The 21,607-nt window shown below is 40.9% G+C and overlaps 1 protein-coding gene and 1 pseudogene across 1 annotated transcript in view; one reads left to right on the forward strand and one right to left on the reverse strand.

Annotated features, from left to right (window-relative positions):
- Positions 1–21,607, forward strand: part of PTPRQ (protein tyrosine phosphatase receptor type Q) — a 388,123-nt gene that overhangs the window by 280,404 nt on the left and 86,112 nt on the right. The window lies entirely within an intron of this gene.
- Positions 19,976–20,094, reverse strand: LOC148538339 (5S ribosomal RNA; annotated as a pseudogene).

Consider the following 21,607-nt stretch of genomic DNA (forward strand, 5'->3'; position numbering starts at 1 on the left):
GCAGAGAAGAAAGGCTTTTACTCTTGATCAGTGATATCCAATGAGTATTCACTTAATGTTTCCATTACATAACAAGAAAATACAGTAAATGTAAGATTACTGCAGCTCTGAAGGGGCACCTCCTCCATTGTCCACAACATATTCACCCCACTTAAGGCTGTAACTATGTACCCGGAGAGTACAGTCACTGCCGCCCAATACATGGCACCCCTTCCCGGCACCTGAGAAGCCACCATACACTAGTGGAGAGCTCCAGGTTAGACCATCAGCTGCTGCCTTCGTCCGGCTATAGCCTGTCTGCATGAAAATTGCTACATTACAGTGTCAGCGGCTGTGACGGGGGGGGGGCACCAAATTATAACTTGCCTCCGGGCGTGTGGGATGAATTTACGCCACTGTGATATACATGTATATAACTAGTATACATGGTTTTCTGTTCAGTGTAGATCGGCAATTCTCATTTGAGTTGGAAATAGTTTGGAAATAGTTTTATAGCTGTTGTCAGGTTCTTATTAATGGTCCTCTGGCATTAGTCATGGTTACAAAGCCAGCACTGACTCATTGACAGTACATTTATTTTTGACATAAGGTGAAATCAGATTAGCTTCACTGTCTCACTACACAGTGTCTGGCCTTAAAATTCCACACTAATATTACTTGTATTTTTTTCTTACCTAATTCTACGAGCTATGGTGCTAAAATACAAATTTAAATTAGTACAGATGACATACACTGCATCACGTATAAGAGAAAACAAAATGGTGATGTTTATTCTACAGATATTTTACAACATTTGATTCATGCAGAAGGAATGTGTAATACAAATTAAATTGCTCATTTTACTATTCTCCTCCTCCCCCATGTAGAAAATCTCACAACCCCAGGGAAACCCTACTTTACCCAAATTGGGAGCAGGACTATGCTTCATGCTAATAAGAATATGGGGAGACAGGAGGAATGGGGGAGATGGGAGGAACAGGGGGAGAGATATGGGAATGTGGGGGAAGAGAGAAGTAAAACATCCTGAAAAATAGCTAACAACCTGGCATATAACCAAAATATTAGTGTATCATATAGGCAGAATAAGTTCAGTCCCATTCTTGGCGTTTGTTAACTTGAATGTAGTGGCTTCATCAGAGGAACAAAGGGTACTCAGGTATCACAGATTTATATAGATCGAGCAGTCGCTAAGGAAGCAGACCAGGCACATGAATGGGCAAATTATACATATAAAATTACTCATGTAGAATTTAACAGAACACTTTTTTATGTTGCATTCAACTGCGCATACAGACAAAAGTTTATGTGCATCATTTCCCATGCCAACAGAGATACATGTCCTGCTTATGTGCTAAGGAGACAGAACAGGGATTGGAGGGGCGCCAAAGTACAGTAAGTGCATCCAATGCAGACCATAAAAAGACACCCATGTGCCTGTTTGGGGGCAGATCACTTATGGGTGCAGTGGCAAACGTAGGATTTCTAGAGGGGGATTTCCAAATGCGTAATTTTAGAGTGAGTGTGGCCAGTCCATGAAGAGGGTATATTTAGCACTTATTCAGCTTTAATATGCATCATACAAATTATATTGTGTTGCATAATTCCAGCATATACAGGACCAGCGATCACAGTAACCCATTATATACGGCAGTAGGGCCATCCTGTCTGAGCTGAATGTTTTTTTTCAGATGTGGGCACCATTCCAGAGCATTGGAGCAATTCCGGAGTCTGGGGGAGCGGCAGAGGAACCTAGCACTGCTCTGGACATATATGTACATATTGGTCTCCTTATGTACTGGATAGTGTATTATACAGTAATAATAATTAACCCTATTGATGGTCTATAGCAGTGCACCCCTAACAGTGCAAGTTTTCCACATCTCCTATTTGGTGCACAGGTATATTTATTACTGGCTGACACATTTTAAAAGATCACAAATAAAAAAAAAAAAAAAAAAAAAATGGCAGCTGCTCAATCAATCTGGTAGTACTTTTTTCAGGTGCATGAAAGGGAGGGGTCATACCAAGTAGAAAAGAGAGGGGGGTTTAACCCCCTATTGTTCCTCAGCATACTGAATTATACTAGCAACAATATATGAACACTATATGGTAATAGAATTTCAGAGATATTAGTTGCATGCATTTGCAAATACATGGGATGCTGCTAGGCCTCGTCAAGGCTTCTCTGTCACTAGCAGTCCCTACACTAAATGGTTCACGTCCGGGGTGCAGAGCACCCCAAAAATGTCCAGCCCAGGACCCCCCCAGGGCATCACACTAAAAATGGAAAAAGAGTGACAGTGCAGTGTAAAGTATAGAAGTGTGCAAGTAATTACTAAGTGTTAAGGGGTTAAAATATATGTTCAAAATTACATGAATAATAAACAAACATAAAAAGGTGATGTGAAAAGTAACTATGTGTATTAAGTGGTGATGCCCTCAGGAGGCCCAGCCAGAGCAGCCTCGGAGGCCCTACGCCCAAACGCTCACCCCAAATGTAATGTATGTCAATTAAAGCCTCATAATAAAGGCACATATATATTTTTGGCAAATGTAAGGCCTCATGATAAAGGCACATACATAAATGCATCCGAATTGAGAGCCAGCTTACCTGGGAGTCACCCCTGGGAACTCCAGCTAGCACTACTAGAACCAGCATTGTATTTGCAAATGCATGCAACTAATATCTCTGAAATTCTATTACCATATAGTGTTCATATAGTGTTGCTAGTATAATTCAGTGTGCTGAGGAACAATAGGGGGTTAAACCCCCCTCTCTTTTCTACATTTTAAAAGATCCACAGGTGTTGCTAATCGTTTCATTTGTGGTACTAAGAAGAACATGCAGCACTAGTAACATTGTATTATATTGCTATTTATTTTGTGGTCATGGTGTGTGCTGGGGAGGGGGGTTTCCAGGCAAACGGAAACCCCCCTGCGTTTGCCTATGGGGTGTTTGAATGCTGGTACGTGGTGCAAATTTAAAGTGATGATGATTTGCAGCATTTTCTGATTGCAGCGAGGGAGCTGCTCTGCTACGCACGAAACCCTGACCCAGAATCAGGTCGTCTACGAATGATTTAGCACCGGGTGCCCAGCGAACATGCGATGCACTGCGGGATTGGCCTAATGTGTTTTGCTTATACAGCTAGCTCTGCAAGCTAAGCAAAATATACCTTTACTGGGGAAGCATTTTGGATTTGTAATTTAGGGCATTATTTATCAAACCTGGAGAGAAATAAAAAAAATTAGAGATAAAGTACTAACTTATATTTTGCAGGTTGGTTCCTGAATAAGCCACCGGCGAAACGCGTGTCAGGATAGGGAGGACACGCTGTTAGCGTCTCCTCGGTTTTAATGGACTGTGAATTATTATGTACAAATATATGTTATTATGTTAAAGTGCTCCATTACCGATACCGGACTATGTTGAAAGTGTGTAACGCCTAGTGCGGACATGGCTATGCTATATTACATTAGCTAATAAGAACTCCATACCGATACCGTACAGTGTTGAAAGTGTGAACGTGGACACGGCCATGCTATATTACACAAGCTGTTAATTGTTCGATTACCCATACTTGACAGTGTTGAGAGTGTGAACCACCAAGAAGGGACATGGCAATGCTATATTATATTAGCTACACTAAACAATTATTGTGACAATGTACAGATACGGATATAAAATACATCCATAACACTGATATGTCCATGTAAAAAGGACACCAGTGCTGATATGACAGCTTATGATGTTTAATGGTAAACGATTATATGCCAAGCTGCAATAATTGAGCCAATTTAAGGATAGTTTTTCTTCAGCAACTAGATTGCGATTGATTACAACTAGAGGCTGTATGTATGCAGCCGGATCACACATGAGCACATTATCGGAGGCTATAGGATGCAGTCAATTTCAGCTGTAACAGTGCCGCTGTAATTTATATTAAATAATAAGAATAAAAGTTAAGTATTACAAGAGTTGTATTGCCATAATATGGTGGACTATGTGGAAGCATAATAATTATATAATCTGAGTGTGCCAGATTAAGAATACTTTTTTATTTTATTTTTGTATGTATTGATATTTATTCTTTGGTGCACCTCCCCTCAGTTCCTGTGAGGATAAAGTTTGGGTTGTATGAGATTTTGCAGGTTGTATTTGAAAATGACAGGAGCTGATTGGTTGTTACTTTATCTCTCACAATGTTATCTCTCTCCAATCTTTGATAAATACAGATGTTAGACAAAAATCCCTTCTGACTATACATGAGCCCCAAACTTTTTAAAACGATTTAGAAATTGTGCATAGTAGTAAAAAAAAAAAAAATCCTAACTGTAATGTTTATGTGCTGCATATATTACTCAAAATTATAAAGCTTTATTCAATCAAATAGTAATAATTAATAATCAGATAGAAAATGTACAGAAGCATTACTGCAGTTTAACAATAATCGTGTCTGAACTTTAAAGATATGCTGTACAGTTTAACTGTACAATGCTTTACCACATGATTATGCATAATGTTTGGGGATATACACTATTACAAATGTTCAATAGTTAGAAACTAAAATAAAGAACAAAATATGCTTTAAAAAAGGGAGAGGGTACTGAGAAAGGTGTAATTACTCATCCAATATTTACAAGGTGTAAGAATATATAGTAAAACTATACAGAAAACTACTTTGATGAACAAATTTAATGAAATACTATGAGATGAGTCATTTTTCAGAAATAATGCTAAGATTCCTTACATAGCAATGTGAAAATACCACAAAATTAAAAAAGACTCATTTAATTAAAAAATTGTATGAAAATTATATTTAAAAAAAGCGTCATAACCCAGAAGGCTAACTAAAAGACTCTAAAGTCTAAACTACAAGTGTAACAAAATAAATCTAATTTAGGAATTAAGTGTTATTTTTCTCTGTTTTCATTTAATTCTTAGGAGAATAGGAATCTTAAATTAAAAATACAGTTTCCAGTGCAGATGCAATACCAAGTTGTCCTCCCTCTGAGTCCCACATTTCCCTGCTAAGCTATCATTAGACTCATACCGAAATTTTGCAATGGTACCCGGCAATACGCTGTTTTGCCTCTAGGCACTACCGTACTGTCTTTGCCGTTACTGTGGCTCCTTTTTTTCTAACACAAACAACGAAGAGAATACAATATCTGCTTTTACTGTGACAAATTAAGTTTGTTTCCCCACTAATCACAGATATTCATTCATGTTTTTATATAAAGAATGGAAATTATTTGAAATAATGTATTTATTAACCAAAAAAAATATTTTTTTTTGCTCTCAGCCAGGATAATGTATGAATTTAGTGGGTCTATTTGCAAGAGTAAAGCTTGGGCCCCTTCATATGCACACAGGGAAGAATTTTGGTGGATAATACTCTATGCAACTAGTGAAGAGAGGGGAAAGCATGTGGTATATACCCTACCCACTATCCCATTGTCACATATGCTCCTTTACCATATTCTACTTGTTATATGTGCACAAAGCCCCGATCTCTATTGCTTCCTTCCTGCTTTGGATTCAATTGGGGTGGGGAGCTCTGATCTTCTCGTTTCCAGCTCTGATGATCCATGTGGAATAAAATTGGCCAGTACAAGGAATTTACTCTATTCCCGAGAAACCTGAGTTTACTTTGGGAATCCTGGGATATAGGAATTCCCTCTCACAATTAGTAAACGCTTATCATTGACTCCCACCTCTGTATCGTGGGCAGGTAACTCACTGCAAACACCAGGCTTTTACATCGGCACATGTGACCACTGGTTCCTTTAGGCTCCCACACCAGAACCTGGAACAGCTTATTTCACCAGGCTCCTATTTATCGTGTGGCATAATCCACAATGGTGAAAATGTAACTCTTCCATAAACTCCTGGGCACAGTTAGGGGACTCACTATATCCACCCCACTTGTTGGAAATGTTCCCTGACTATTGGCAAGTACATGAGGGAAGCACAAGAACTGTAACAACTGAACCATTGGCAGACATCACAGGACTTACTGCCGAATGTCATTTGACACTCTGGGCCAGAAAAAGTTTGGTGTCAGGCAGTTCAGTAGTCTGTCTGTGACCTGGTGCTGAGCCAAAAGAATTTGGTGGAAAACTGACATCTACTGACATCAGTTGCACTCTAATGCTCCTGGGAACCATCTTCCTGGGAAGTCTTCTACCTTGACTATCTGTTACAGTAACCCTTTCCAACGAGGTCTCACTCCCTGCCACAATCTAGAAAGACCCCTACCAACTTGGCACCTCATGTCTTTCACTGATGGGTCAGAGAGCTGAGCTTCCCTAAACTCCTGCATGCGGCCCTCCTAGTTTGAGACTCACTACAGGAGGTCTATGTCAGGATTACAAGGGTTTGTGTTGATGGAGAAGTCATTGGGTAGTCAGTGTGGTCTGCCATCCTTAGTGGTATGCTGGAAAAAGCTAACTACAGTGAGTAAGACCCCAGTCTTTTAGTCCTTTTCCTGCAGGGCACCCACTTGGGCTGCTACAGGTGTCGCCACATATTTTGTGGTGGCCTTTTGGGTATACAGGTTACTCTCTCCGCAGAGACCTCCACTTTCTCGCCACTCTCCCTTGTACTGACTGGAGGGAAATTTGTCTCATTTAGCTTTGCCCCATAAGTTAAAAAAATCTTTATTTGGGCATGAGTCTGGGGTGTTGGACAGTCCATCCTACAGACATGACACCTTTTGCCCAGTCGGAGCTCCAGGGTTTTCTGACAATACCGTGGGACAGGACAAAGCAGTTGCTTGGCAGAAGCATTCGGTGAGGTTAGACTATTCCTGAGCAACCTAAATGTGCTTTCTTCGACACCCCTGGGGTATAGGGATACCCTCTCACCATCAGTAACCATCTTTTAATGACTCCTCCAATTGCATCATGGGTAGATAACTTGCTGCCTCCACCAGGCTTCAACATTGGCACCTGGAACTGCTTACTTCTTGTGGACATGCTGCTGCACCAGCTTTTGGTGTTGGCTAATTCAGCACTGGTCTCTTAGGATGCTCCAGTGTTGCATTTTGTAGTGTGCAGAGGGCTTGACCTTTGACACACTGGCTCAACTGCAAGACAGCCAGAAAAAGGTTAAACATTTGGAGCTTAAATAGTTGTCACAGGATACAAGTAGATCCAAGTGTTTTGATGTAAGAAGAGGTTTATTAGCTCCAATAACATGTCTTCAAAAAAGACAGTCTATTCCTGCCTAAGGGTGGTAGAAATATGTCAGCATACAGATGGCCTTAGGAGTTTTGATGATACACACACCACAAAGTTCACAATTGTAAATTACAGCAGTTGGTAATCCAGCCCCTGTACCTTTGACCAATCCATCTGCATGCATGTGATTTCCACCTGCATCCAGCTGGAGAAGTTTAACATTGTTGCCAGTGGACAGAGGGGAATGTTCTTACCTCTGTGCTCAACTCTGTCAGGTAAGAAAACCTGGAAGTCTAATAGCAGTTGCCTGGATGTCTAGTAGGAGGGTGTCATTTTACCATCTTCCTCCAAGAAACAAAACTTGTAGGAGACATGTTCTAGGGGTTTGCCTTCCCCCTCTGGCTGAAAATTGGCTCCAGAGATAGGCAACTATGCCCTGCATCAGCTGTCTCCCTGCTGCCGATGCTGGAGCCTTTAGTTCTCCATTTTAGAAATTAACTGGCTGCAATTGTAAGCTCTCCCTGCACTTCCTAACATGATTCAGACTCAGAAGGCTGCAAGGGTAGACCTTTCTGGCAGCTCTCTTAGGGGCTGATTCAAAGATGGGCAGAGATGCAGCTGCACATGTCGCCCATCTGCAACTTGCAAATACCACTACAAAGTACTTCCCAGGTGTATATCTGTGCATCCAAATGAGCAAGGAATGAGATGCCCACAGTCTGCATGCATAGGTCTTAAGATGCACCATCGGTTGCACCATCAAGACTTGCTCCAGCAACATGGCAGGTGTTCGTAGTTTCTCAGTTTGTGTATGGCCTCCTATGTTTGCCATTGAGCGGCTGTGTATGCAACAACTTTCACTGACTCGCCCACGACATGCCCATAAGACGGACCATCTTCTATGCATGCAGGAAGCCACCTCCCAGTCACCACCCAAATCACTTTCCCAAGATATTTCTGATATTGTGTGTCTCGATCGCAATAGCACCTTTGTGCATACACACTGTGCTTGGCTTTGGGAAACACTAAAAAAAGCTGAGTGGTTGCTCTTTACACCACATTATTTAATAAGACTCTAAGGGGTATATTTACTAAAGGTCAATTTTTAATTGATTTAACATCGATCAACATCAATGTTTTTTTTCTGGGGCTAAATCACACATTTACTAATACTTAAAAAACTAAATCCAAAGTTGTCTGTTAGTAAATGTGTGATTTAGCCCCAGAAACACAACATCGTTTTTGATCGATTTTAAATAGATAAAAATCGACCTTTAGTAAATATACCTCTAAAGAACAATTAATTTCAGCATTATGACCACAATGTTCCATTCCAAATGGCACATTGCAGCCATCAACATTTCTAGTTTTTCCTTACACCGCATTGAGGTGCTCAGGAAAACTTGCTTTGTACTGTCTACCGTATTAGGCAGATATGTGTGTACCTGAGCACTGCAGAGGGTTCATGTCCATTTTTTGTCTACGGTGTTGGTGAAGTTGGCAAATGACCATAGATAAAATGTAAGTCTAGAGAAAGGGGAATTTCATAAATACAGAAAATATGTTTTTGATGTGAGTAGTGTACTGTGGCCGTTGTCACGTGTTAATATCTGATCATTGAAACTAACAGCATCATATTATCGATGAATGTAACCTAACTGTCAAACATGTGTTGTTATACTGGTCTGACAGTAGAGAAGTAACATAATAACATTAGAGGCATTGTTGCGTGACCTTTACATTATAGCTGCCGTATGCTTGGGATTATTAAGTGAACTGGGAAGCAATGGTCAAAGCAATCTGCAATTTGCAACCAGCTGCCAAATTGGTCAAGTGCAAGACAAGTTTCCATTAAAGGAAGATTTTCAAGATCCAATTTTTCGCTTTAGCATTTGGTTATTCTGCTACTTAAAATCTGCAGTTGTCATTACTCCTTCTGCGCACCATAAAAACATATTACATTGCCGTTTAAGGAGCTCCCACCGAACAATTTTAACTTAGAAATACAATCAAATGCAAATACAATCAGAAGCAAATAAATGATACAATTACTGTAGTACTACATTGTATGCCTCAAAAAAAGAAATATAGGGCAATCTAAAAGCATTCCAGCAAAATAGGATCACTAGAAATATGATTGCTCAATAATATTGTTAATTCTATGGTCAGACTGAAAAATCAGAACTAACATATGTATTTATTGTTATGCTCAAATTATGTGTGAATCATTCAGTGCATCTACAAACATTGTGCATGAATTAAATCATTTAATTCAAATTATTAACATTGTTACACTGACAACACTGCCTTGCATTTAGGCATCAAAAGTGTACAGTGATCTTTACAGGCAGAAAAATAATAAATAGAAGAAAAAGCCTACATACATTTTTAATTAAATTTAGCTGTAAATGTGAATTTACCATTAAATATTCCGCACAGCAAAATATTTAGTTATTAGCCATATTTTCATGTGTGGGATATTTAAGGTGTACCTACCTCTCAGTAATACTACAGTATAATTAGGCTATTAGTACGCTAACAAGCAAAACTTATCGGTTGATTTCATTATATATTTTATGTATATATATTTAGTATTGTTTAGAGTGCCTTTCTAAATGCAGCCACTAATAGAGACAGTCTTACATGTGTGCTGCATATTTGGCATTTGCAAAGAAAGATGTTTATATCTATGATTAACTTGACATTGGGTTTAGTATAGAGGAGATAAATATAAAACATATATGAAATATTTTGGGGATATGTGCTTCTGGAGCAGACATTGATCACTTCATCTTGGTGGATTCCTCTCTAGTAAATGAAAACAAGCTGTGCTGTAAGTATAGGATACATGGAACGATGTGTCCAAATTAATACCAGCTGTGCCTGGAAGCTCTGATGAGGGTTTTTTTGGTCATTCTCAAAGAATGGAAATCCAATTCTCCATGCTAAAGCAACAGTAATCCTGTTTGTATCTGTAACTCAATAGTGTATTTGTCTTAAAACTGGCTGTTTCAGCATACAGTTTATCAAAGTAGAAGAGGGTATCGTGCAAGGTCACTACTGGTCAGGTGAAAGTGGTCTCTGAAAATCCTTTCCTAAGCTTTGAAGTCTGGCATTTTGGTATCTACATATCAACTAATTTTCTGCTAATATTTTGCGGCACTTGCTATTATTTTTCTTTTGGTCTTTTTAACTTCCATGGGATCTGCTGAAGTTTCTAGTTTAATTTTGCTGCTTTTGCTTGAGTTCTGTAGGTCAGGGGGCACTACCATGCTTTTACTCTTTCACTATCACTTTTGTGCACTTTTAGTTTCACGTGAAATGTACAATATATCCATAGGCGTGCACAGTAGCCGCCACAGGGGGTAACGCTTCAGTACCTCTCCCTCTGCCAAATCATGGACAACTCCGTCCCCTTCTCCCACTGGGACATAGACTAGTCACCTTGGTGGCCAAGTGAGTTAAGATAAGTAGTGTATGTCTCAGAAAGAAGAGGGGGGACGGGGTAGTTCATGACCCGGCGGAGGGGGAAGTGCGACTTCAGTACCAAATAGGAATGCCTATGGACAGGGCCGCCATCAGGAGGGTACAGCCAGTACTAATGTGCTGGGCCCAGGCTCAGAATGGGACCCACAGCCTGCTGATGAACTCACCTGTGCAAATAGCTCCATGTGTAAGGATTCTGACTGCAGGCTAAGTTCAAGTCCCGGGTATGAGTGCTGACAAATATATATGCAAACAAATCCTGCACACTCATTGATTAAGTAAATAGCGGGTGCTTGGTCATAAGAGATAAATACATAGACTGAATCTGGTATACACCAGCACTCCGGAAAACAATGCTGAAACGTTCTTTATACACAATGCATGTTCACAAAGCAGACTCCACAATGGCTCTTTAGTCACAAATCAAAAAGTGCAACGTGCAAACATAGCACGATTCAGTCTATATAGATATAAATTTATATATATTTATTTATTACCAGTTATTTATATAGCGCACACATATTCTGCAGCACTTTACAGAGAATATTTGGCTATTCACATCAGTCCCTGCCCCAGTGGAGCTTACAATCTATATTCCCTACCACATGCTCACACACATACACACTAGGGTTAATTTTGTTGGGAGCCCACCTACCAGTATATTTTTGGAGTGTGAGGGAAAACCGGAGTCCTGGAGGAAACCCACGCAAGCACAGGGCGTATATATACGAACTCCACAAAGTTAGGGCCGTAGTGAGAATCAAACTCACGACCTCAGTGCTGTGAGGCAGTAATGCTAACCTTTACACCTGCTGCAATGTCATGTAAGAAGGGACATCGTAGCATGTGCTTGCTCTGGATGACTGGGCTTGTTGGACCTCTGTCTCCAACAGGTCGGAGGCCCAGGGGAGAGGGGCTAAGAGTGGACTTGTCTGTTACATATGTACTGGGCCCTATAACTTCTGATGGCAGCCCTGTCCATAGGTGTGCAGGTCAAGATGGCAGTATGTACCTTGCTTGCGTTTTATTTAGGTTAGATCCAAGAGGTGGTGTAGAAGTCATAATAAGTTTCCCTCTTTAGCGGGTGGAGCACAGTACTTTATACATTGCAGGTGCTGCTTATATGGTAAAATGCATTTCTATCAATGTAATAAAAATGTTAAACACAAAAGTGTCCCATATAATAAATACCCTCTCACTCTTATTAATAATTTATTACATTACTTTGGTTACCCTAAGTGTTTAGACTTGTAAGTTATGTTTCACACTTTTCCACCATGTGCTTGACCAATAGGACTCACAAACCCGCAGAAGTAGCCTTTTGCTGAGGGCAGATTTCAAAACTGAGCTGTGAGCATGCATCAGTGACTGTTTAAAGGCAATCGGCTGATTGACGCAAATACAGGGACGCCATCAACGGGGTACAGATGGTACTAATGTAGTGGGCCCTGGATCACAGAGGGGGCCCACAGTGCGCTGATGATCCTGTCTGCAAACTGTTTCTTTATCACAGGTCAGCCTGTGACTAAGAAGCAGCTTATACACAGACACACACACACACGCCTATATATATAACACGTCATGCGGTAAGGTCTGATGGAATGTGGAGAGGTGTGAGGGGCTTGCTGGGGGACCTCATATACAGGGCCGGATTTCCCACCAAGCAACCTAGGCGCTCGCATAGGGCTCGGCGGGATCCAAGGGGCCCTTGGACAGGCAGCTTTGGCCCAAGAAATCTGACCTGTCAAAATGCTCCAAGAGGAGCACAGCGCGAGTACCGCGTGATGTCATGATGTCACGCGGTCCCACCTACTTTTCAGGGCGTCTCGCTGCCAGCACTGTGCATAGCAGGGGGGAGGAGGAGGGTCACCTGGTCCGTCGCCCATCTTCAGCTAGCTCCGGAGTCCGGGCCACACTGTTATTCCCGTCTGTACTGGCACATTATGGGCGGGGCCAATACATCAAGCTCCGCCCCCAAATATCGGCATTACACCGCGAGGGGGAGGGGCCTAATGAAGCGTGTCTGGACTGTCTAGTGTCTGCCCCATTAGCAACCTGCTTTGTTGAGTGTAAGTAATTTATGTATGTGTACTCTTTTAGTGTGTGTGTATGTGTATGTATGTATTCATGTGTTAGTGTCTATGTATGTTATTGTGTATATGTGTTAGTCTGTGTATATTTTAGTGTATATGTATGTATTAATTTGTATATATATATATATATATGTGTGTGTGTGTGTGTTTGTGCAGACTGTTTATGTGTATGTGTCAATGTGTATGTTATATATTATGTATATATGTGTGTGTGTGTATATAATTTAGAAACCCACCCAGGAAAATGCTGCGTTTGCCCCTGGGCCCCGGCTTGCCCCAGCATGCACATCAGCCTCTGCACAGTGCCACTGCCAGGCTTGCTACCGCCCACCAGCAGCACGCAGAGGCCAGAGGGACAGGCAGAGCTTAAAAAGGTCCCGTATCTCTGGGAAGGACAGCAGCCAGCCAGGTAGGGTACTGTATTAGGGTGGGTACACAACTGAGCGACCAGCAATTGTGCCGATGTTCAGGGCGATTTGCCTTTACCCTGTGCATCGCATGACTGCCAGTACACACTACACGATTTAATGAATGATGGAACGGTCACTTGGTCCGTCCTCTATTAATATGTATGGTGCCGTATGTGATATTGTGTGATTAGCTGTGCAGCAAAGACAATGACATGATATCGCATGCGACCACAGGAGCGCGCAATTTGGGCTAACACACTGCACGATATTTCAGATTTGTCGCTCCGATTTGGCCAAATCGGGCCGATATCGTGCAAGTGCGTAGCCGGCCTTATTCTGAAATTACTCCGTAATCGCTCAGCCCATAATTAATAACTATTCAATTTTAAATCAGATTGCACAACATAAAAACGACATAAATCAATCTATAGTACTACTATAGATTGATTTATGTCGTTTTTATGTTGTGCAATCTGATTTAAAATTGAATAATTAATAATTATGGGCTGAGCGATTATCGGCAGACTGCGTACGCACCGTGATTGCACTGCACACACACCAAGGTACAGTATAGTGCTATGGATTATCTGAAGGAGGGGGCCCATAACTGGTATTTTGCCTAGGGCCCCATGAGGTATAAATCCGGCTCTGCTCATATATGCTTCGTCTGGGCACCAGGGCTCCATGCTACACCTCTGCGTCCACGGGGTCAGACGCCAATGGAAGGATAGAGGGGGGCCTGCCTATTTCATCTGTACTGGAGCCCCAAATTCTGATGGCGGTCTGCACACATATAAAAAGCAAAGCCTACCACTTTTTTTTGCCATTTTTCAATTACTTTTAGCAAATACAAATTGAAAAAAAAAGTAATGGATTATGTGAAGTCGTGATTCTAAAGTCTTTTCTATTAAATACAATAATTGTGAGGTTAATTCTGGAGATAATTTAAGTTAACCTTAATCTCAAAGTCATTACAGTTTGATCTGATTAAATTGTCCCTTATCCCTTTCCTTTTTTTACCCTAATGTTTTCTTTTCACATACACTTAATTACATTTTTGACCAGAGAATGTTAATAAAATAAGGAAAAAATACTCCAGGGATGTCAAGACTGAGATTGGCCAAAGTGTCATACTGTCAGATAAATAGCAACATTTGGTTCATTGGTAGTTTTGTGTTAAGTGCTGTTTGTTTCATATTTTCAAAAAAAATTAAGAATTTTAAGTAGCTATATTCATAATGTAAACATCTACTGCAAGATTAGCTGAGAAGTGGCTACTTTTCTCTAGTATCGCTAGTTGTTAAAGGCAATACTGCAGCTGTTATGGGGCAGTGCAAGATAGCTTAAATAAATGGAAATCTTTGTGCAATTAACTGCCAAAACCACAGGCTGGTGATCTAATACTCATGATGTATGTGTGTAAATATGCACGTAACTATGTGTCAGCTTTTTCTTGTTTCACGGAGAATTAGGATGTTAGTTTTGGAAATACAGACTAATAATTATTTGAAGTAAAAACATTTAAGTGTGTTACTAACATAAACCATAACAGGCAGAAATATTCAAATATATATAAACACACTCACACACATACACACACACACATAGAACATTAGTTGTGGTGTAGTTAGAAGTCTGGGTGCCTGCAGAATCAGAGCTGGTGTCAACATTCCTGTAGTCCCTTCATTACAGGCACATCCCACCACTATTCATAATGGTAAGAGGTCCCGCCCTTTTCATTCCTCACCTTCCTTTTATCCAGCAACACATCCATTTCCACTATGAGCATCTAGTTAGTTAAATTAACTCATATCCTCATATCTACACATAGGGGGGAATAATAGGGTGCAAATTTTTGTCAACAATTAAGTTGCTAAAAACCGTTGTGTGATTGCAGTGACTCTGGCCTCGAAGTCGTAGCGTATAACAGCTCATGATTTGGAGGCTGTGCCAACAACCTGCCGGTAATGTATGGTGGGTTATGAGCCCACACATCATTGGCATTGTAGGGTCCCTCGCTTCATAGGCTGGTCAGCATAGGGCTGGTATCCATAGGGAAGTGGTGCCTGCAAAAAAAATGTGGGCTCCCACCACTAATCACAAATAACCCTGTGCAGATAGACCTAGTGCTATTCCGCATACCTCTTGGGTGGGGGGTATGGGGTTAATAAAGATATGTATAAAAATAAAATTAATATAAATTTTTTTCTAGTGCACTACAGGTCCTAGCTAGCCATGTCCTGCTCAATTTTAACTTGTGAAGTTGGTGCTCTGCCAAAACCATTTTCAATATGATAATGATTATTAGATTGTAGCACTAATGCTGATTAGTGTATGAATCTGGATGTTTATTTTTTAAATTTGGACTCTTACTTTCTATCGTGATTCATTTTTATTTATTTATTGATTGATTTATCTGAACTTTAACTGCTGCTTTTTCTTTCATATTACTTACTTTTTGTCTCAATTTCTTTATTATTCTCTTCTACTCTTTTTATTTATTGTTTTTCTTTATTTCCTTATTAGTGTTTTATATCACACTAGCTGGGATGCCCGACATTGCCTGGGTTGAAGACTGGACCCTGAAGTAGAGTTTACATTGTCCTCACCTATAATCCCATTCCATTGATCCTGAAAAGGACCCCACTGTTTGCTAACATGCATGCAAACAGTGGCTTAACTACCATGGTTGCAAGGGGTGCAGCTGTTATGATACCTGACCTGCCTCTGCGGCCTGCCGCTACACCTGGCATCCAGTCACGAACACAAGGTGCCCAGGGTGCCCGCCCAGGGGGGGCCCAGGTGGCAGCGGTGTTGATTTGGTGCCAGCCCGCCAGCTGATTACAGGTGGCGCACTGGCAGACCGACATGGAGAGACAGCACCACTGATTGTGAGGCCATCAGAGCTAGAGGACTGGCAGCCAATCAACAGTGGTGGCTACTGATTGGCTGCCGGTCATCAAGCTCTGATTGGCTTACGACAGGCGCCAGATTCAAATTGCACCTGCACTGTCTATCATGTCTGCTACTGAGTGCCGGTACACCAGCCCCAAATCCACAGCTGCAGGGGGAGATGAGAGGCTGCTGGAGGGTCACGGGGAGGTGAGTTACTGGCGGGGGAATAATCTGTAAGGGGCATAACTATGTGGCACAATGTTATAAGGGGCATTACTGTGTGGCATAATGTGTAAGGGCACTACTATTGTGTGGAATACTGTGTTAAGTGGGGCACTACTACTATGTGGCATAATCTGAAAAGGGCATTACTGTGGTATAACATGTAAGGGGCATTACTGTGTAGTGTAAGGGGCATTACTGTGTGGCACAATGTATAAGAGGCACTACTACTGCATGGCATAATGTATATAAGGGGTACTACTGTGTGGCATAACCTGAATGGGCTGTGTGGCATAACATGAATGGGCTTTGTGTGGGGGCATATATATATATGTGTTTTTTTACCTCTGGAGGGTCCTTTTAAGATCTTGCTATGTGGCCCCCACAGTTCTAGTTACACCCTTGCACACCCTTGTGTTTGGTATAATGTGTAAGGGGCATTACTGTGTAGTGTAAGGGGCATTACTGTGTGGCACAATGTATAAGAGGCACTACTATGGCATGGCATAATGTATATAAGGGATACTACTGTGTGGCATAAGCTGAATGGGCTGTGTGGCATAACATGACTGGGCTCTGTGTGCGGTCAAATTTATGTGTTTTATTTACCTCTGGGGGGTCCTTTTAAAATCTTGCTATGTGGCCCCCAGTTCTAGTTATGCCCTTGCATGCAAACACAGAGGGCTGAGTAATATATATGGTCATTTTAAAAAGGACTAACTCTCGATTTAATATGAACTTGCATGAGCCAGAAAGTTTGTCAGTTGCTCAGACTGTGAGGTTAAAAGGATACTTTTGTAGCTTTCACACATGTTTTTGGCAGACTGCCAATTTCCGCTTAACCCAGCCATGGAACCTGTGCAATTTTAAGAATGTCCCCATTTTTAGGGATTGTGTGACAGCATGTGGCACTGATGAAGTTCAAACTAGGCAAAATCCTAATCCTGGTCAAACTACACCACCCTGCCAAAGGTGGTGAAGCTAGGTCCAAAACTTTGGTCGTGCATAAAGGACAGACAGACAAACACACACACATTCTTGCTTATTATATAGATTATTTTATTGTCACCCATGCTGGTTTCTTTACACTGACATTTCTTTGTGTTCAGGGTGAGCTTTGCTGCTAGACACTGTATTTCCAGTTTCTGCATCCTATCATTATATCATAATATGTTGCTTGATTGCCCATTTTCTCTCCTACATGACCTATGACCTAGTTGGTTTACTGTTATTTAGTTTCTCTAATGTTGTGCTATGTCTTTTGGTTTTGGACTGTGCATTCCACAGTGGAAGGTACAGTCTGGCAGGTCACACTCGGTTTTGCAAGTCAATTCTGGATTCGCAAGTCACTTTCAGTTTTGGCAGTCACAGCAAATTCAATATTTAAGTGCTCTGTTTGATGTCACAATATGTTAGTGCTTGCTATGCACTGGTTATATGTATATTGCCTGTTTTGGACTCTCCTGCTATTTGTTTATAGTTTGTCTAGTTGGGATGTCTCAATACTAATATAGGAATCCCGACAAAGGACTTAAGATAGGCGTAGAAATTCTGACACCTAATCCCAATGTCAGAACGCAAAAGTACACCAGCCTGAACGAGTTAAGTCTGAGGCGCCCTTAGCGTTAGCCACGGGGGGAGGGTCAAGTTTAAGGAGCGTAGCAGGGGGAAGGGTTAGGATTGGGGGGGGGAGATACAGTTAGGCACACCTAGGGGGGAGGGCAACGGTTAGGGTTAGGCACCACTGGGGGGGGTTAAGGTTAGGTACTAAGGGGGAGGGTTAGGTTTAGGCACGTAAGGGGGAGACTTAGGTTTAGGCACTAATGGGGAGGGTTAGGGTGCGGGGTAGGGAGGGTTAGGCTACAAAAAGGGAGGGTTAGGGTTAAGGGGGGTAAGTATACTTAACCTGACCCCGTCGGGATACCAACCATCAGGATGCCGCTGTCGTATTCTGACAGGAGGCATCCCGACAGCCGGCATTAAATACCCATTCCGTCTTGTTAGTGTTAATATTGTGATAACAGGGCCCTTCCTGTCTGCGTTCCAGGGTGGCATTTTTTTTCTGTGACTGTTAGTGCTATTTAAACGAGCCTTTGGGCCACACTACTCTATCCGCTCTTTGTGGTTTGGGACCAAATTAGGACCAAAATGTTGACTGTATGTAAACATGTGAGTATGGATTCTTTTTTGGTGAGTGCCCTCATTTTTTCCATTTACTTTATTCAGATCTCTGATCTTCAGTGGAGCATCCCCCTTTGTGCATATATTTATGATGTGAGTGTAGACAATTATATATATATATATATATATATATATATATAACAAAATAGATGGGCCGGCACTCCACATTAATGCATTAAAGTTACTTGCCTCGGTACCCTCCTGGAAGTTCAATCAGAACACCCACATACATGAAAACGAAAGGCGGCACTCACAGGTCTGGTAGATACAAGAATCAAACTGACAACTTTGTCTGCATTGTTCAACGTTTCAGTCGGACATGACTTTTATCAACAACACAACAAGAACAACAAATGTACATACCTATATAGCAGCATGCCTAATATGATTGGTGCGGTGTTGTGCTCCAAGCAGCCGGGAGCCAGAGTCTGACATCATACTCGTGCACGCTCCGAGCGCTCTGACGTGAGTGCGATGACATCACCAATGTGATGACGCATCGCGCTGTGCCGAACGCTCGGGGACAACACAGGCTTGATGAGTCTGGCGCCCCCTGCGCCTCAGAGGGGATGTGACAAGAGAGAAAAACGCATACAGTATATTGATGTGCAAAGCAGTGCACTGTGCGTGCAGTCAGCTCCTAGTTTAAAACATGAACCATAAGATATAAGATATGTGGGAATAAACCCACATGTGAAAAAAATATGTGAAAGCAAAGAATCAGATCTAAAATTACCACCTACATTAAAAAGAGAACATGTAAACTCCACACCCAAGTGTTCCGAAAGGGTGAAAAACATGGATATAGCATATAAACGTGTATAACATATGAAAGAGTGATAGATTGTAGAGATCATAAGAAATAAGAATAAACATAAAAGTGAAAATAAGAACTTAGTATGTGACCATACCACTGTGTGTAAGCAGTATGCATACATACAAGAGGATCCATGAAGAAGTATATATATAAAAAAGGGCAAGCACAAAAATACAAAACAGCAGCAGTAGCAGCAGTACAAAAAAACAGAAGGTTAATGCACACAGCATACGTCTATAAAAAATGTATATGAGATTTTTGAAAAAAAATTTTTTAAAGAAGTTGATCAAAAAATGACATAAGAGCAATGGTACATAGTGCGCAACTGTCCGTGGTGTGACAACATCTCTTGTCAACTAGATTAAATGTAGGCCATTGTGGGATACAAAAAAAGGGGGGGGGTCGGACAGGAATGTGCTCTAAGGGTCATAAATATCACAGAACAATGTATACATGATAAACAAAAGGAATGGAACAATAAATGAATAAAGAAAGAAAAGAAAAATTGGACAAACCATAGAGCCAAAGTTTCAATAGTCATATAAGATCAAGTCTGGGGTGATACCCATATATGAATCTGTCAATCCTAGAGGGAAGAACCAGTTCCAGTCGTCAAAAGGAACCATATGCAATACATCCGCCCATGCACAACATTTGTATCAAAAGTGGAGTATAAACCTCTTTTATTCTTACAGCACCTGATCTTCCTAGAAGGTCTCCCATTCTAGTACTGATCAGGCCCAGCACTGCTTGGCTTCCAAGTTCAGCAGGGATTGGGCAGAGCCAGTGTGGTGTGGCTGTAACTAATTACAAACATCCACTAGGAGTTCAACGGTGTTGATAAGGTGGGTGTTATGTCACATATTAGACCCTGTACGTGTCTGGAGGTCACCACAATAATTCTCATATATGATTACACCAATATCATATATGAGTAATGCAAAATATATAAACAAGGGTATAATATAAAAAAATGTGACGGGTGGATAAAATAGAGAAAAAATGAAAATTTGAAATGCCGGTCAAATTTATTCCAATAACTTTTCTGATACTGGAGAATTTACTTATGTTTGTTTATAATAGACCCAGGTAACCCATAATGGAACTATGAGCCACAGCAGTCTCTGCCAGGTGGTTTGATCCCTATGGTTTAGAAGCACAGTAAAGGCTGTGTATGTCCCAGGGTAGCTAGAATTTTTGGAAGATATATTAAGTATAATGTGATGGGAGGCGGTGGGGACAGGAGGGACAGGAGTGCCTGATGTATTCATGCAATTCTTTTAAGAGTTCTAACATATAAACCTTATATATTACATTTATTGGAGGACCACTACACTTATTTGCCCTATCTATAACTAAATAGGGGTACATTTGTTACTGTAGCAAATATGCCTATGCTAGACAGATAATCATAATATTATTACTGTATAGGAACCTGCAGTGGATTATGTAGCTATGAATTTTCTGTGTGGCATACTAAGGACCGTATCCAATTAGAAGTGAAAACATTACGTTTTTGCATGTGTAAATATTTGCAACTTTCGGCCGAATGTGTCACTTTTCGCAAGTATGTGCATCCCCACTATTCACGCAATCCTATTGCAAAAGATGCAAAGTGGCATTCACCTGAATTCTTCATGGTGTTATGTGCAAAAAAGCCAAACTAACACTGGGGGCCACATGTAATATGGTGAGAGTTTATAAAATGTAAGAGTTTTCTCACACTTTTTAAACTCGGCTAATGTAATAGAGTCCGAGAATAAAGCAACAGAGCAAACTCACATGTTTTTCAGATTAAAAAACTCTCACGATTTAAAATCTCTTCCAGATGTTTTCCCATTTTGAAGATAAAACTCGATCATTGTGAGAGATTACTGCTAAACTCTCACATTTTCTAATCTCTCACCCTATTACATTTGGCCCTGGGTAACAGTACAGAAGTCTGTTAGGGGACATAATCAGGGAAATGAAGGAATTATCAAGGAATTATGTCCCCTAATAGAGGGATTAGGGGTATGGCTGTTATACGTGTTTTTTTCTCTCAGAGAAAAATTATAGAAAGCAATATTTTTTGGAAAAAGAAATGTTGTAGTTAAATTGGGGGTACAAAAAAATGGGTGTAAGTATATTTTTGTGTCATAAGAGTGCATTTTAAAAAATACATCTGTCACTTGCAACACTGACATGTCATTATGGCCCAAATTAACCTAATTAAAAAAATATTTTTGTCTAATTCTACATTAGGGGGTGTCAAGTCCTGACATTTTTAGCCAAAAATAGGGGTCTTGCACAACTTTTCACCTGCTCTGAGATGGTGC

Source organism: Taudactylus pleione, unplaced genomic scaffold (assembly GCF_031769625.1).
Source record: "Taudactylus pleione unplaced genomic scaffold, aTauple2 ptg000040l, whole genome shotgun sequence".
NCBI classification, from domain to species: Eukaryota; Metazoa; Chordata; class Amphibia; order Anura; family Myobatrachidae; genus Taudactylus; species Taudactylus pleione.